The sequence below is a fragment of the Rhinopithecus roxellana genome, chromosome 1 (assembly GCF_007565055.1).
Source record: "Rhinopithecus roxellana isolate Shanxi Qingling chromosome 1, ASM756505v1, whole genome shotgun sequence".
Lineage (NCBI taxonomy): Eukaryota > Metazoa > Chordata > Mammalia > Primates > Cercopithecidae > Rhinopithecus > Rhinopithecus roxellana.
The window spans coordinates 121,575,182-121,594,757 of record NC_044549.1 but is presented as its reverse complement, the minus strand read 5'-3'; the positions used below and the strand labels follow the sequence as shown (position 1 = coordinate 121,594,757).

The window sequence follows — 19,576 nt, the reverse complement described above, 5'->3', positions numbered from 1 at the left end:
CTTCAAGAGAACAATTGGAAATAATGTAATAGTTTTTTTATTATTCAATTTTATTGCCACTATTTATTTGTTTTACATCTTTTTTTGCAATTGCTCTAATATTTACTCTCTACATCTTTAAGTTATCACAGTCTACAATCAAATAATAATACTCTACTTCACATACATTTCTAGGAATCTTACAACAGTCTTTTGCTACTCCTTTTCTCCATATTGTAAACTCCTCAATACGTTGTTACTAGTTTTGCTTTAAAAAGTCAATTACTCCTTAATGTTTTTAAAACTAAGAAAAATAAACTTCTTTTATACTTACCTAAATTTTTATAATATCAAATGTCCTCAATTCCTTTGTGGAAATCTACATTTCCAATTGATATCATGTTCCTTCATTTAACCATTTATTGTAGTTTTAATTTGCTACCAACAAAGTCTCTTGGTTTTTTAATATAAAAAATGTCTTTTTTTGTTTGTTTGTTTTGGTCCTCAGTTTTGAAAGATTTTTATTTTGCTGAGTACAAAACTCCATGTTGATAGAAGTGGAGGGAGAATCATGTAGGATAAGATGACCAGAGAACCCTGCCAGTAATCAACACTGTGGAGAAATAGAAAGGGTGAACAAAGATAACAGGATTTGTCAATTAAAACAACATTCATGCTCCACAGGACATTGGCTCTGTATTCTTCAGAATTAAGGAGAAAATATAGACAGTAGCTGTAGCTTATTTTTGCAAGAAGATCGATATTAAAATTAGGAGGCAGAATAATAGACCAATAGGATAGGATAGGATAGGATAGGATAGGATAGGATAGGATAGGATAGGATAGGATAGAATTTAAACATGCACACATAAAACAAGGGCTAGTTGATAGAGCAAGTTTCAGAATCAAGTAGAGAGAACTGAATTTTTTAGTATGAGTTTTCTTTTGCTGTATAACAAATTCTCGCAGATGTAGCAAGTAAAAAAATCATTGCCCATTTATTAGCACACCATTCTGTATGTCAGAAGTCTGGAATAATGTGGTGGGGCTCCTTGCTCAGAGTATCACAAAGCTGAAATCAAGATTTCGCTGGACTGACTTCTTGTCTTCATGAACTAGGGCACAATCAGCCCACAAGCCCATTCCTGTTCTTGTCTGAATTCAGTTCCTTCCGGGTGATGTCCTCATTTCCTCGTTGGTGGTTAGCCAGGGCCTGGTCCAAGCTCCAAGAGATCACTGCACTTGTGGCCATGTGTCTTCCTCCATCTTTAAGCAAGCAACGGTGCTTTGAATCTACGAAATGCTCTTTTGCAACCATCTGGAGGAACCTCTCTGCTCTTAAATTAGTTATGTGATGAGGTCAGGCCCACAAGGATAATCTTAAGGTCAATTGATTAAAGCCTAAGGCTTTTAATTATATCAGCAAAACCCTTTCACAGAGATACTTAGATTAGTGTTTGATTGAATAACTGAGAGAAAATGTGTGTACACCAGGGACCAGGAATCCTGGGATTTCAGGGGATGGTGTATTCGAACTCTGCCTGCTACACAGTACAAAAGGACCTGAACTAGTTAAAAATAGAGAAAGGGAGGAAGGTATTTCTTTCTCTACTTAGTATGAGATAAAATATGTGATATTTTATTGCATATAGAATAATGAAACATTAGGGATACTTTTATGAATAAAAGGATGAAAGTTGATAAATTTAAACCACATGGAAAAATTAGCTGAATATTAGAAAGACAGGGGTAAAATTGATACTTTGAGGACTATACAATAGAGTAAGTAATCAACATAAGTTAGCATAGAAGTCCAGACTTCTCTGAAGACCTTTTGGAACCTGGCAAGGATGTAGCTATGAAGAAATGAGAGATTTACAATAGAGAACATTCAAGCAATTAAGGGATCCTTAGCTGTCAGAGAAGTTATAACGAATGGCTGAATATGTAGTTTAGAGTGATAAGTTGGTCAAGAGAAGACAGAAAAGCTCTGAGGTACAGGAAACTGTAGGGTTCAAAATAGAAAATATTACAAATCATAATGGAGAGAAAATAGTAAGTTCAGATATTAGAAAGTGATACATAATAAAAAGCTATAATGCTGATCTTGAATTTAGATCTAGAATTAAAACATTAAAAGTACGTTTCATCAGATGACACAAGTTGATTGTAATGACAAAAATGTGATTATATGATGATGTGTGGCTAGAGATAAAAAACATTATAATATAATAATGGACGTAATACATACTATAACATAATAATGTACGTGACTGAGGAATTCTGAAGCCAGGTGTATTAGTCAGGGTTCTCTGGAGGGACAGAACTAATATATTTCCTACTATATATATATAGAGAGAGGAGGAGCTGAGGAGCAAGGAGAGCCAGTCTGAGTCCCAAAACTGAAGAACTTGAAGTCCGATGTTTGAAGGCAGGAAACATCCAGCATGGGAAAAAGATGTAGGCTCGTTTTTCTGTCTGCTTTATATTCTAGCTGCACTGGCAGCTGATTAGATGGTGCCCACCCAGATTTTGGGTGGGTCTGCCTTTCCCAGCCCACTGACTCAAATGTTAATCTCTTTTGGCAACACCCTTACAGACACACCAAGGATCAATACACTGCATCCTTCAATCCAATCAAGTTGACACTCAGTATTAACCATCACACCAGGATAATAGCTTTTATTTTTTACATTTTTAAAGGTGGTTTTGTTTTCATCTTTATCCTCCTTATATATGCACATGCAAAGCTATTTTTCTTATAACAAAATAGAGAATTCATTGTGTCCTCTCTCTCTAATTTGCCTGTCTATAGATGCAACTCTTTTCAGCTGATGTTTTTTTTTTTTTTTTTTTGGCATTTACTTCCATACTTCAAATATCAGAATTATATTGTTATGTCTTGACTTTTTGTTCAATTCTTAGGTATTCTCTACTTATTTTCTCCTATAAAGAAATGAGGTTTAGGACTCTTTTACTCTCATACACTCAGCTCTTACCATAAATGTATACCTCTTTTCTTTCTCTCTCTCTCTCTCTCTCTCTTTGCATCTCTCTGTCTCTCTTTCTGTCTCTCTTTCACACACACACACACACACACACACACTCACACTCAATCTTCCCCATGTTATCAATACAGTTATAAGTTTGATTACATCAGTGTTTATACAATTATGTGTATGTAAATGCTATTCTAAGCTATTTTGTTTATGAAAAGTATTTTTCCTTTCTTAATCAAATTTTTCACCCTTTATATTTGGATATTGCAATGGAATTTTTAAAAATTTTGCTGAATCCTTTTTTAATAAAAATGTCTTATTTCTCTAAGAATATCACCAAAATGCTTTTTTTATACATGTCCCAATTTCCAAAATTTCATATTTTCTCTCTGTGTATTTTGATCCTTATTTTTTTTTTAACTTGGAAGTTCACAAATGACTGGTGATCCTTGGGTGTCTGCTAATATTTAAAAGTAGGGCATTTAAAAGCTGCCTTGGAACATTAAGCCCCCAAATGAAACTTGTAACTGTAATTTTCACTACAGGTTATGTCACTGTCTTAAAAAAAGTATATTTATGTTTTTTCTCTTGGCTAAGTAGAATCTCCATATAATGATCTTTCAATAACCTAGAAGTTATAACCTTGGCTGCTGTCATTCTGGAAGATATGTTGAGGAGAGAGCTAGGTGATCAATATTCAGTATTATAAATGTTAATTTAATTATCCTATGCTCAACAGAATACCCTACCTTCAAATGTTTCCCAGATTAGAAACCTTCTATCTCTCCCACCTCCAGTCTTCTTTTGGTACAAAATAAAATAAATCCTTTGGAGCCAGGCAATGATTGAGAAGACCTGAGGTTCTAATTGTTTCTTTGTTCTATTTTAAATTGTTTTTTCACTCATTGATTTTATTGAGGAATAACAAGCATGCAATAAATCCCTTCTATTGAAAGTATACAACCCAATAAATTTTGATAGTTGTATTAGCCCATGACCACACAACTGCAATCAATATACAAAATATACCCATCACCCACAAAATATTTCTCACATCCCTTGCAGTCAATTCTTCCTTTAGTCCTTACCCCAGGCAACTACTATAGACAATTTTGAAATTTATACAAATGTAATACAACTTGTAATCTTTTGTGTCTTGCTTCTTTCAGAATAATGATTTTGAGACTTATCCATGTTGGTGCGTTTACAATGATTTCCTTCTTTTATTGCTGAGTAGTATTCCATGGTATAAATGTACGTCCTTTATTTTATTCATTTTACTGTAAATGGACTCTTGAGGTGTTTATAATTTTTGACCATTTCGAATAAAGCTGTTGTGAACATTTGTGTATAAATCTTTTTGTGGACATATGCTTTTGTTTCCATTCCATAAATACTAATGTGTAAGATTACATTTCTAAGAAACTATCCGTTTTTCAAAATGATTGGACCATTTTATAGGTACTCCACATCCTTGTCAACACTTGTTATTATCCATGTTTACAATTTTAGCCATCCTAATGGGTGTATGGTTTTAACAGTTGCTTAGAGTTTTCAACTACTCATCCTCGTTTTAATCCACCTTGCGCTCATTTCCATCAGAAAACTGGCACTACAAGTTTATAATTTTTAAAAAGTATTCTGTAGTATAGATAAGGTTGTTTCTTGGATTTTTGCCATGGGTTAAGAGTTCAATTTTTCCCAGATTGCTAAATCAGTTACTATCTATTCATATGCTTTCTGTCTTCCAAAGTACAGTTGTGATGGTATCTACTCTACTTATGTTTGTCCTTATAAGTGTTCATATTCCAAAATCCCTTTATTTTTATCTTAGTGGGATTTTTGACGGGAATATAAGAAACAGGTTGTGTTTAATTCACCATCTTCATTCCTCTGGTATTTAACAGATGTATTTAACATTTAAAATTGTTGTCAGAGCACAGACAATGTTAGAGGTAAAACAATTAATTAGATGTTAAATACTATGCAAATAATGAAAGAAATGGTGATGTAATACAAATAATGAGAGAAATGATGTTGTAAGATACATAAGTGTAGATTCAAAAAGGCATATATATTAAAAGGGAGTCCTTTTTAAAAATTATTATTATGTTGGCATGATAGTTTGACAGGGCCTTGAGGAAAAATAAGGGGTTAACATGTCCTATTTTTGAGAGATCTGCGGGAAGTAGTAGGAGAATAAATGTACTGGAGAGAGATATAGAAAATGTAACTACTTCACTAAAATAGGAGGACTCCACTTACATTGAGGCATTTTGATTTTGTTTTAAACATTTAGTGCATTGTTGCAATAACAGCTCCTGAAGGTGTCATATTTGGTATGAAATATGCATTCAGATATTTTGGGGGATCTCATTCAAACTTTTCATGCAATAGAAAAATAAAATTTAAATAATTTGAATGATCTTGTTTACCATTCTATGTTTTCAATGTATTATCTTGAATGAGTGACATCAAAGATATACATTTTGTTGTCACATTATTCTTTGATGTGCCACATTATTTGTCAGTGTATTGCCACACTGGAATTTAAGTGTTATAGGAACCATGTTTTCTTATATAATAGAATTATTAACGAAAAATTCAATTACTTTAACATACTGTTCAACAGAAATATTAATGAAAAAATTCAATTGCTTTAACATACTGTTCAATTAAAGGAAGGGCTATATTCCAGCGCTAAAGGAAAATAACAAATAATACATTATTTTTCTACAACATAATCTCCTCTAAAGCATTTTGAAACATAATTCTGAACTATCATTTATCTGGAGAAGTATAACCAGAATGAAGATATCCTAGAAAACAAATGTAATAGAGAAAAGTTTAAAAGAATTAGGATTGTTCAACCTTGAATAAATATTTAGGATGAGCGTAATAAATCTACTAGATTACTTTACTCCAAAGGTTCTTATGTGAAAGCTGAGATAGATATATTCAGTGTACATACAGATAATAAATAATCTTTCTCATAGGATGTAATATTCTGAACTGGGAGGGATGCTAATTATTGGAGCTCTTTCTAACTCTCAAAGAGCTTACTGGTTAAGCTCATAGCATTATAGTCACATTTAGAACAAAGTATCTAGTCTGCGAGCTTAATCATACAGCATAAATGATGGTCTTTGAAAGGTCAGTTAAGCTACCTGTGTTTGAGAATGGCTATTTGAAGAAAAGTACCAATAAATCAAGGAAGCAAAAATGTAAAATACATGTTACAATTTTTCTGATAGTTAAACTTGCTAGCTGTCAATGTTTCATCCTTCATATATTTTTAAATATCTCTGATTAGAAATTAAGCTAAACAAGCCTAAATTACTCATTACATTTTACATTTGATATGTGGAAAGACCCATCACAGTTTTGAAGTAACATCATACAGAAAGGGTTAAATTTTAAGCTATTTATGTACAAGGTTAATTCTTTCCAGGTATTTACTGATGTAAAGCTAGGATGATATAGCTTAATCTTACATGCAGTTAAACCACGTCACAAACTAGAAAGATTAAAGTGCACTGGGTGGCCACTTCTTATAATGCTCTCCAAAGAAACTACTATACATAAACCAAGCTAAAATTTTAAAATATGCACTTGATAAACAACCTAGCATTCACTTTTATCTGCTGTTTTAAAAAGGGGGGAAAAACCCCTAGTTTCTTTTTTTAACAAATGTCCAAATGCAACTGAAGAAGTTGGTAGGAACATTTTCAAGTTAATTTTTTTAACCTTTTACAGAAAGTTCAGAGTAACAAGATACAGTCAACATATCCAACTAAAGATTTTTAACTACTGTTAAATAATAGTTTTTGCTTGTGTGTTTTTAATGGCTTTAAATGTATTTTCCAGTGTTTAAGAAATAAATTCATAATTTAAATGATAATTATATTTATGTAAGACTAGATAGCAAAAATAATCAAGAGTGGCGAGAAATACAATAAATCAAGTCATCAGATTGACATGGTATAATGTGAGGAGTTGGGTGAGACAAAGCAATATCTTCTTTGGGAGAAATTGTGAATGGAGCAGTTGGACATGTGGTCTTACCTAGACAATAGGTCAAATAAACTAGCTACGGTCTTCCTTGTTTGTAAAAATAATGACATACATCAGCAGTAGACCAGCAGTAAGAGTTTCCTGTTTTTCTTTCAAACTGTTGACTGTTAAAAACACACCTGTAATATAGCTTGCTATTTCTGCATTCACTTGTTGTCCGTTGAACTTAATACATTAAAATTTCCCAGTTATGAATAAAGGTCAAACACTCTAACATTTTCCTTCAGAAAATGATTCAGGGATTGACACACATATTTCACTGTTGGTTCTGCCCTTAGTCTATGCAGCTATCAGGTTTATGTTGCTTCCATAATAGAGACCATTCTGCAACCCAAAGATCGTTTACTTAATAAAATTCACATTGCTACTCACCAAATACTATAACTAGACAAGCATGCACTGAGCCACCCAGCACCCAGATGAATTAAATTTATATTGCACTCTTTGTAAAAATTAAATCACAGCTTTTTAGTGATCTATGAAATTCTACATTTGAGAGCATTTCTGAAATCCTATACCAAGGCTTGAAATATTTACATACTAAAGCATCTATTTCAACCCTAGAACAAAATGATTAACATGTTACATGGAAATAAAGAGGTAGCAATGGAAATTTATAATACAGACAGTGCCTGAAAATTTATTCTTTTTTAGACCAAATTAAGTGGTGAGCACCTATATAAATTTTTTTCTTGATTCACTGTTAGACAAAAAAAAACTAACTCAATTTAAAGCTACTTGTTTATAGCAAGTAGCATATCTATTAAAGTACTATACTGAGTTTCATATAGATCCATTGTCTGTGTCCTGTAACATGACAACTCAGTATAAACATACCTTCAGAATGCAGTCCAAGTGTACAAAGATTATTCACCTGATCACAGCTGGAGCAGAGCTGGTTACGTAATGATTTCGCTGCAAAAATAGCCAAAGGCATTTGTAAGAACACAACCAGTCAAATGCTCCTGTAAACTTTTAGAAAGAGAAGAATATTGAAATTAAAATGAAAATGTCAAGCTTATGTGTTTATATACATATGTTTGAAATAATTTTATTGTCTTAATAGTTTATGCATCTGTAGTGGATTGACTTTCATTTTGTTTAAAATGTTTTTGTTTTATTGAACAAATGTTCAGAGATTTTTTTCCGTTGATGAAACATAGAATCTTTTTGGAAATTAATTTTGAGAAATACCCTATGTGTTTCCCAGTTTTACGATCTTGAAGAAATCATTTTACCTTAGGATTTGAGGGAAGCTTACTTTCCCATCCACTCAGTGGGGAGATTGGACAGACGATTTCTAAGTCTTTCCAAATATTACATAAGCTTGGATTTGCAAAGTGCATATAACATTTAATTTAAAAAGGTAGTGTTTGCTAGGAAAACTACAAACTGAATGATGATTAAGTTTCAGTTTAACAAGGACTATTCAAGGAGGCAGAAACATCGAGAAAAGTGGAATGGAGGAGATGCTGATTAAAAAATAAAGACATCACCTCATCACTTTTTCAAAACTGAAACCCTTCACCACCAAAAATATCATGAAGACTGAAATCGAAAATCTAAACATAAACTGAAACAATAGCATAGCAACAGAAGATAATATGCTTTCTATTTCAGAAAAAATGATTATTTAAAGAAAAATCAATATACTCTCTAGAATAGATGTATACATAATTTACCATTCTAACTACAATGGATTATAGTCTCTAGAGTGTTCATAAATACAGCTATCACTCTTTATAAATAAACATAAACCGCAGAAAATTGAAACTTAAAAAACTAAAAAAAGAACTAATGTGTTTTAAATCATGGGAAATCATGAAATTAAGAACTTTTAAAGAGGTAGTACATTATATGCTAGAGCATAGTACTCCTTAGTGAAATAGTCAAATATTCTAAGCCCAGTGTGTAACAGAGTAGTATCTGTAATAGATGATTGAGAGAGAGAGAAACTTCTCAAGATCAAGGAGTAGCCAGTGAAAGATGGCATGACTGTGATCCCAGGGATGGGAAAAGAGACATTTGAAATGCCAGTGCTGGAAAAGATGGTACACGTTTTAAGAAATGCTTTTAAGTGTGGCAACTTTAGCAAAGAAAACAATTGAGTTATTATTGTAGGAGCTACACATAGTAGAATGAGAATTATTATTTTATCATAAAATATTTAATTTTTTCTTTATAGTTTTCAAATAGGCTTTGAGAAAATTATTTTTTCCTATGTTTGGGTAGTTAGCCTTCTCCATAAAAATAATTATAGCTCTAACAAGTTCGTTGGACTAAACACACAAAAACACTTTAAAATCTGCGCAAAAATAGTCTAAGTCAAATTTCTCTTAGAAATAAATTGGTTGTTTCCATGTGGAGAATTCCAGAGAGTGTGCAGCATATGGTGAACAGATTCCATAATTTTGATTGGAAGACCTTCAGTGCAATACACGTTAAAGATCATAGAATTGTAATATGTACAATTTCATCAGAGTCTTTAATTTAGGTTGATTCTCACCCTCTATATCTCTCTCTCCTCCTACTGATCACCCAACCAATAGTGGATATTAGGAGGCCATGACAAGTGACATAATTTACAAACAGGCACAAGTATTTTAGTGTGACCTGACTAAAGCCATTTGCTGATAAACTATTTGGTATTGGAGAAAAGTGACTTGTGAATTACTGTTCAGGGGAAGATTCTGTTCACATACATTTAACATAGTCCACTACTGTGTTAGCTTTTACATTATTGTCTCCAAAATATGACAAAAGCATTTAGAGGAGCCCCCATCTTCAACCAATTTTCAGTGTAACCTCCATTTTCCAAGCTTACATTGACATTACCTATTAAAATAACTTCAAGCACACATATATCTTAAAAAGCCATTTTCCCTGAGGCTGTACTATGATGATCAACAGAAATTGCTTTGCCAGGAAAGGCAATTTTATCAGTGTATTTTGAGTCATTCTGCCTAAAGTGAAAATCACATTGAGCAAAAAATCCACTAAAATTGTGTATTTTACATTGTTATGACAAGAACTTAAAATATTTCACCTAAAATCTTAGTGAAGTGCTTCAAAACAAATGTCATTAGATATTTTTCTCACTCTTGGTTTTAAATAGACAGATGATTTTCTATGTAATGTTTTAATATTTAAGCTATGATGTTTACATAGATCACTAGTAAAATACCCATCAAGTACTTACTGGTTCTTTGAAGAGAAAAAAAAAAGGGAGGACTTAGTGTTCTTTCTTTTAAGTAGTAAAGTTAAATATAGCCTCAACAGAAAGTCTGGGCCGGGCGCGGTGGCTCACGCCTGTAATCCCAGCACTTTGGGAGGCCGAGACGGGCGGATCACGAGGTCAGGAGATCGAGACCATCCTGGCTAACACGGTGAAACCCCGTCTCTACTAAAAATACAAAAAACTAGCCGGGCGTGGTGGCGGGCGCCTGTAGTCCCAGCTACTCGGGAGGCTGAGGCGGGAGAATGGCGTAAACCCGGGAGACGGAGCTTGCAGTGAGCCGAGATTGCGCCACTGCACTCCAGCCTGGGCAACAGAGCGAGACTCCGTCTCAAAAAAAAAAAAAAGAAAAAAAAGAAAAGAAAGTCTGGTAACACCTAACATAAGCTAAGGTTTTTATTTACACCCCTTTCCAACGAACAGCAATACATCAGTCTTTTACAAATAATCTATTTATTTATTTAAACATATATTCTGAGTACCCTCTATGTGCCTGGGATTTTTTTTTCTTATTTCAATTTCAAGCTTCTCATAAATTGTTTTAATATTCGTGCCTGTTTTACCAGGATTTAAAATTTGACTATCTTAAATATTTTCGTTATTACACTGTTTATAACAAATATACTTTTATAATCTAAATGTGTAATCAAAAGAATCAGAAGACTCTGCTGCTAAAATTCAATCATTTTTCTTAATCTCCTGTAGTATCTCTCATAAAAGATTCTTCCTCCGTTCTGAAATCCTCACTACATACAATTCTTATTTTCATTGTAAGAAAAAATTTGCTCAGCTTTTACCTGCAATTAACTGTTCAACTTACTACAATCTGACTTCCCCACTTTTCCACTGAAACTCCTCTTAAGGTCATCAACGGCTACCATTTTGCCAAATGCTAAGGACTTGACTCTGTCTTTATCTTCAAAGTTTCAGCAGCCTTTAACAAAGGAGATCCTGTGTCTTTTCTGAAATACTTCTCTCTGTTGGCTTTCACCATGCCCGTATCTTCTATTTCTTTGTTTCTTCACTAGCTACTCCTGCTCCTCACTTTTGCCTCTCTTCTTCTACCCACAAGCTACATGTTACAGTAGCTTAGGGTCAAGTGCCAGGCCCTCTCCTCCTTTCTGGCTATGCCATTTCCTGGATGATCTCATCTAGTAGGCTGGCTAAAACAACACTTACATCAGTAGATCTCATTCCTATTGGATCTAAGGCCTTCTGTTATATAAAAATATTTTATTACACTGCAATCTTTACTATCCCCAAATAAAATTTATAAATACTGTAAATTATTTGGAGACATGATTAGAAAGAAAGTCAATATAGCAGCCTAACTCAAAGATAAAGAAAAAAATAAAAGGAAATTAATTTATGATAAAATAATATGATTTAACATGTAAATTTTTAGAAATGTCTTTATTAGCAGACATACCCAAGGTAATGTTTGTACCTATTTATAATGAATTTATCAGTGAGATAATCAAAGGCCATTATATACAAAAAGCAAACAAATATAAAAAAGTGCAGAGAGGTAGAAATGGGCTTGAGAATAAAATCTAGTTTAGAATGTTATCGTAAATACAATTCATTTGTTTATAGTAAGAAAATAACGACCATAGGAATAAGAAAAGTAGCCAAGATAAATTTCAGACTGTTGAAGTGGAACAATAAGAAAGTTTGATACTCTATGAAGGAACTTTTTTCTTAGTACCAAAATAATTCCTGTGTTATTGCACAGTATGAAGTAGTGATAAAGTATCTCAAAATTTCAAACTATTTTCTCTCTTAAAATTCTACCACAAATGGAAGCCTGCATTTAGTTTCTAGTACTTAAGGAGACAAAGGACTCTACTTCAATGGACAACTGGGAGTAGAGTATAGCTAGAAAGAGAAGCAGAAATATAAGAGGATGCAGAGAAGTTGTGTTACACTTCTGGGGACAGAACGAGACCGAAGCTGAGAAACAACAGGCAGCCCCAAAACAAATGTAACATTTCCATGTTATTTTCACTATAGTCATTTCTTACCTTAGCAGTGATATATCTTTTTTAAGTTTTATTAATGACATTCCTTAATACATATGCACTATTTTAATTAACATTTGGTTCTGAGTCTGTTGCAAGTGGTTTCATCTGTTACATCAGGGCTCCATTACAGCACTAAAACTACTGATTTTTAATAGCTGCATTACAGCACTGAAATGCTTTACCGCTGAATATATGGTTGGAAATACAATAATACATCAAGTACGAGACAGATAAACAGAGTACACAAATTTATTTCATGATTTTAAGACAATATATTTGTTTTCCTTCTCCTTCACTATCTTTTTATAAGTTATTGGGTTTCTTACGTAACTGCTTGTTGAATAAAAAGAATTATCATGCAATTAACTACTACCAATTTACCTTTACAAGGCATTCAGTTGGAGAGAACATTGAAAAGTTGTGTAGGACATGGGCCAATAATTTGTTTTTCCAAATTGTCATACACACGGTTGGTCGTCTAGCATTCCCAGCCACTGACAGCCAAATGTCAACAGAAGCCCCCAAATCATTGTGACATCTAAGTAATGCCCACATAAAATTTCCAAACATTCCATGATGGCAGTACAATGTTCACTATGAACCATAGATCTCTATGGGAATAACCTTGTGCCCAAACCAGACTCATATCCGACTGCCTACTTGACACATACCTAGTTGTTTTCTGTGGTAATTTCCTTTCCATAACCCCAACATCTAATCTGCAACACTTCCTATTCACTTTATTTCCAACAGATATTTTAAATACATTCAATTCTGTCTATTTCCACCATCACTTCTCTAGTCCAAGTCTTGATTAGTTCTCCCTTCGACCGATGTGTTAGTCTACTAATTGTTTTTTAGTATTCCATCATTATCCTTATTTCAAATACAACTGCCAGTATAAACATTTTAAGACATGCATCAGGTCATACTACCCCTTCATGTAAAATCCTTCAATGAATTCCTAATGTGCGAGATTAAATCTCAAGTTTTCCTATGGTTTGTAAGACTTTTGATGACTCCATTCTATTTCCTCAACTTCGCCACATAAATTCTTCCTTTGCTCATTCTGTTTCAGGTACACTGGCCTACTTTCTGTTTTTTCATGCAAACTGTTTTTGCACCAGGGTACCATTTTCTTTTCCAAGAATGCCTGTTACCACAGTTTCTATTTGGTGTGTTCATTTTAATTCTACTGGTCGCAGTCCAAATGTTACCTTCTCTGGCAGGTTTTCCCTAATCATACCATCGAATTGGATTCTCTTGATTATTTGTAATCTTTCTTTCCAAGTGTTCATTATATTGTCATTATTTCTGTACTCTTGTGTTTCCATGCTTTTTATTTTTCTTTCATTCCAGAAAACATGTTCTACAAAAGCAGGAAACTTATCTCTCTTGTGCTTCACCATATCCCCAGTTTTTAGCAAATGGCAGAGAATCAATAAAAATGTGTTAAGTTCATAAAACATTTAAAAACTCCATCTATAAATCATATAGCAAAAAGTATTCTAGATTCTCAAAAATATGGTGTCTTTTAAATTTGTTTGATTAAAGCTTTAAAAGATAAAACAATTTCTTTCTTCTAATGCTGATATTAAGAAGAAAACTAAAGTTGGCAAATACTTTTTGGGTTGACATTATGATCTTTTAGTGATGTATGAATCAGGCAGTAAGTTGGCTCAGAGATAACTCAAGGCTCCTACGTGTACATTGTCTCCTATTAATATAACTTTAATTTTGCCTAGCAGGAATTATAATTCTATAAAAGACTGATTGATAATTTATCAAACAAGGCTTTGAAATGGGAAAAGAAGAATGGAAGTAAGTACTTTCCAATGAAATCTAGTACCTTCCCTAACTTGAACCACAGTCTACAACTCTAAGTATGCCTCAGGCATCATGAAGTAAATGAGAGAAGAAGAGTGTAAGAAATGTACAGAGGGAGTGTGGCAAATCAGAAAGGAAAGGCAATGATATACTTATGTGAATATATACACTGAGCAGACATGGGGAAAAGATTTAATATCAGCCAACAAATTTAAAACACTTAAAATGACTTCAATCACTTTGTCAACACTTTTTAAAATTTTTATTTTATTTTAACTTTTAAATAGATTTTATTTTTTCAAAACAGTTTTAGAATTACAGCAAACTTTTGCAGAAAATGCAGAGTTCCTGTATACCCTCAGCACATATGCACGGTCTCTCCCACTATTAACATCTTGCACCAGAGCAATACATTTGTTACCATCAATGAGTCTACATTCACACATCATTATTATCCAGTGTCCAGAGTTTATGTTAGGGTTCACTGTTGGTATTGTACGTTCTATTGGTTTTAACATATATATAACGATATGTATGCATCCATTATTTTAGTATTATACGGAATAGTTTCACTGACCTAAAAATCCTTTGTACTCCACCTATTCATCCTTCCCTCTACCCTAATTTCTAACTACTGCTGATCCTTTCACTGTTTACATAACTTTGCCTTTTTCTGAATGTCATATAGCTGGAATTATATAGTACACAGCCTTTTCAGATTAGCTTCTTTATCTTAGTAATATGCATTTAATGTTCCTCTGTGTCTTTTTTGATGGCTTCATATGTCATTTCTTTTTAGCACTGAATAATATTCCACTGTCTTAATCATAGGATATTTATCCATTGACCTCCTGAAGGACATCTTACTTCCTTCCAACTTTTGGCAATTGTGAATAAAGCTGCTGTAAGCATCCATATGCAGATATTTATGTGAACATACATTTTCAGTTCATTTGGATAAATACCAAGGAGCATGATTCCTGGGTCATATGGTAAGAGTGTGTTGAGTTTTGTAAGAAACTCCCACACTGTCTTCTAAAGTGACTGTACCATTTTGCACTCTCACCAGCAATCAATGATAGTTCCTGTTGTTTCATGTCCTCACCAATATTTGGTGTTATCAGTGTTTAGGGTTTTTGCCATTCCAATTCTATTAGATGTGTATAATATCTCGTTGTTTTAATTTGAAAATTACTGATGATATATGATGTTGAGCATCTTTTCATATGATTATTTTCCATGTGCATATTTACTTTGGTGAGGTGTCTGTTCAGGTTTTTTTGTCCATTTTTTAATCTTGTTGTTCATTTTTGATTGTTGCAGTTTGAGATTTATTTGCATATTTTAGATAACCATCTTTTATTAGAAAAAAAAGTCAATATTTCTTTTGGATATGTCTTTTGCAAGTATTTTCTCCTAAACTGTAACAAATCTTCTCATTCTTTTGACAGTGTCTTCTGCAGAACAGAAAATTTTAATTTCAGTGAAGTCCAACTTATCAATTATTTCTTTCATGGATTCTGCTTTTGATATTGTATCTGTAAAGTCATTACGATACCCAATGTCATGTAGATTTTCTCAGTTTCATTGTTTTGAATTTTAGAAATTGAATTCTAAAAATTTCATTGTTTTGAATTGTAGGTGTAGATCCATTTTTAGTTATTTTTTATGAAGGGTGTAAGGTCTGTGTCTAGATTTAATTATTTCTATGTGGATGTCCAATTGTTGGACACCATTTGTTGAAAAGATTATTTTTTCTCTATTATGTTGCTTTTGCTCCTTTGTTGAAGGTCACTTGACTATATAAATATGAGTCTGTTTGTGGCTTTGTATTCTGTCCCATTGGTCTATTTGTCTATTTTTCCATCAATATCAAACTGCTTTGATTATAATGGCTTTATAGTAAGTCTTGGAGTTGAGTAGTGTCATTCCTCCAACTTCGTTCTTCTCCTTCAATATTGTGTTGGCTGTTCTGGGTCTTTTCCCTCTCCATATCAACTTTAGTAACCCATGCTCTTTTTTAAACTACACCTTCAGATCTAGTGACACTAGATGTATGTATGTCAACATACATTACATACGTATATGATAGATATACTCTCAAAATTACTGTGAAATAGGTTTTAATCGATGGTATCTATTTTAAACATCAAGACAAATGACTTCTGAGTGGAAGTGCTCAATAAATACAAAACTATCATAATCATTGCCATCATCACCATTATTAAAAGCAACAATCTTTTCCATAGTGGTTGGAAACTCTGGTTAAGTGACTTGCCCAATATCAGAGCTGGTAAGTGTAAGAGGATTCGAATCCAAGTTGATTAATTTCAAGTTTAGTGTTTTTTCTACTCCTGCATGCTATGAATGTTGAGGCAGTAAATGCACTCTGAAATCAGCATCCATTGTGTTATTCTTATGCCCTTGCATCCTCATAGCTTAGTACTTCTTAAAGTCCCACTATCATCATGTCACCATGTCACCATGTCATGATCAAAGAAAGGATGAGATCACTGAGCCATAAGCAAAAACAAACAAACAAACAAACAAAAACCTCACTGTTGACTTTGCTTGTCTTGTAGATTTCAAGGGCCTACTGAAGGCAGTGGTGAGAAATTCTGACTGTTACTCTAACCCTTGAGAATGCTTCCAGAAAACACAGTTTTCCTTCCGTAGGAAAAAAAGAAAAAAAGAATTCAAAGAGAAATGTTAGAAGCTGGGGGAGGGTTTGCACTAGAATGGAAGGGAATAAAGAACTGTTTTTGAGTGGGAGTTGATGCTCCCACTCCAGCTGCTGGTTTCTAATCTGGAAAATACCCAGTATGCTTTTATTACTTAAGTAACCCAACAAGTATGCAGCTCTTGGGAGGGAACACATGTATTCATATGCAGATACTCATATTTATGATTAATTATACTGACATTTATAATTAAATATAAATACTTACATTACTTTAAGTGATTTTTCCCTCACTATTAACCTTTGGAGAACTTCCTTCCAGTAATTTCTATAACTCTAATTTCCATCTCCTTCCTAAAGACTTAGGACCAATGGTTTCTGGGAAAGAGAAAAATCAGTTGTTGTTTGACAATAGACAGTTTGTAGATATTTTTCTAGTTACTCTTTCCTCACTTTTTTCTATGTTTGGTAGTGACAAATATTAACAAAATTCACTCCTTAACAGCATGAAGATTTAGTAGTTATTATAAAAGCAGAGTTCTACCTGGGAGTGTTGCCAATTGCAGCGGAGAATGTTTGTGCTCACCAGTGTCTCTCTTCTTCCTGGGCACACTGCAGGACTCATTTCTCAGAGTCTTTGCAGGTAAGTGAGCCAATGGAGTATGAGTAGAAATGATGTTCCCCATTTCCAGACCTGACCTTTAGACCCACTCATGCTGTGTTTCATACTCTCTTTCTTTGATCATTTACTCAGCCAGGTGCAGAGGATTCCACTGAGAACTTTGAGGCTTTAGGAGAGAGACATATGAAAGGAGCCTGGGCCCCTGAAAAGCAGTGCACAGAGAGCCTTTTACCCCAGTTGCCTTCATTGGACTCTGAGTGGAGCAAGAAATAGATCTTTATTGTGTTAAATCAAGATGCTTAACTAGTACAGAAATTCAGAAAGAACTAATGTTTGTCATGATCCTGGTAGTTTGGGTTTCTGCCTTGCCTTAGCAAAAGAACATTCTGATATATAAGAAATTGAGACTTCCACATAAAGCACAGCCTTTCTCTCTATGGCATGCAGATACGGACTGCAAAAGATGTATGCAGCTCTCTTCAGGCTCTCTTGAAGTCCAAGTCATTTATTACCATCAGTTCTGGAACAATAATTTTCCAAATCTAGAAATCAGGACACATAATTATATAACTCACAATTCAGATAATGTGTCTATTCCTTCGGTCTAACTTCTTGTTTTATCACTTACTCATTTATACTTTTTAAATACCGTTTGAGTCATGTTATGTGCTAGACACTGTACTAAGTGGTAGAGGATACAATGAAGCACAGGCTCTGGCACCCAGCATAGTATTCTACAGACTGTAGGCACTCAACAAATAATTTAGTGATGTGAAACAGAAAACTAACAGGAAGTTAATTCAGTAAGACATGAGAAACACAGGGGGGTGCTCCCCATCCTCCTTGACGTAGAAAGGACACCTTGACACAAGAAATGCAGAAAAAACTTCCTATGGTTAGTTCTCTCTACGTAAATGCTTTCTTATGATGTGAGACACTTCCTGGGATTGAGTGACACCAGAGATATGCAACCAGCCAATGTGTAGCTAACCTGATCTTGCCATCGCTGATTAACCACTGGATACACACATGCGCACACACATGCACACACACAGGCACACACACTCCTATATGATTAATTGCAAATTGGTTAATTGAAGCTCTCTGGGGTGTTTTCCTTCCTGATATTAATAACATAGTCAACTTGTCCATTCTACTCATTTTGTCTTTGAAAGAAAAATTGATTTTTAAAGCTCCAAAAGTTACAAAATTATTACATTATAAACTTTAATTTTATTATTACAAAGTATTTTTATTACAAATCATACAAGACTAAAATTCCTTGATAATGTTTCTAATATTAGAGATGAAATGTCTAAACCATATTTCGTTGCATTTAAATATATAGGAGGCAACAATTACCAAGCTTGTGACAAGGATAGAGAATGCATTCTAAGCAAAGCTCAAAAATAAGAAGGTGCTACTGCATTTTTTTAACAGGAGGACTTAAATTCCTAATTTTCATCCTTTAAAAAAAGAGTTAATTCTTTGTGTAAGCGTTTTGCACAATACAACTACAGAATATTTATAAAGTCTTTGTAGAAATCTAGTTGAAATATACATATTTGGGCATTTTCCCTTTGACATATGTATATACATACATATATTTATGAAATTTGAATACAGTGTTAATAATTTATTTATTTGTATGTGCATTTTTGATATCCCCAAAATAATCAAACCACTTAAAATAGACTCTAAATATAATAAGTCTATACAATACATTTTTCTGCATAAAGATAATTTTTGCAAATATTAATTTAGGCATATGTATGCAAAGGCCAACCTAACTTTTTCACATTGTCTCATTTCTCCAGAAATATACAAATGCTCAGCAGTGTTTATAGTTACTGCCACAAAGTATTTTTGTATCTTCAAGAGTGCCTTTGGGTTTTTATCTGTAGGAAGGCTTTGATTGCCAAAAGTAGTTTCATCAACAGTGTAGAAATTAAAAGTAACCTTCAAGAGCCTGTTAGACATGAGTAGGCTTTCTGGGGCAACTCTGTAGGAAAACAGACTGAGAAAGATAGGCTATTCACCAGACACTGAGCTGAATAATTTAAGTGTGGTGAGCTCAATCTCCTTTTATCCTGTTTTCTCATTGAACATTGATTGAAATGTCATTAAAAATAATGA

At 33.4% G+C, this 19,576-nt stretch overlaps 1 long non-coding RNA gene across 1 annotated transcript in view; it reads right to left on the bottom strand.

Annotated features, from left to right (window-relative positions):
* Positions 1-366: 366 nt before the first annotated feature.
* LOC115897383 overlaps positions 367-19,576 on the bottom strand; it is a 57,437-nt gene continuing 38,227 nt past the window's right edge. Inside the window, exon 3 of the long non-coding RNA XR_004057165.1 lies at positions 367-592. This is a non-coding gene — a long non-coding RNA (uncharacterized LOC115897383). The remainder of the gene's footprint in view (positions 593-19,576) is intronic.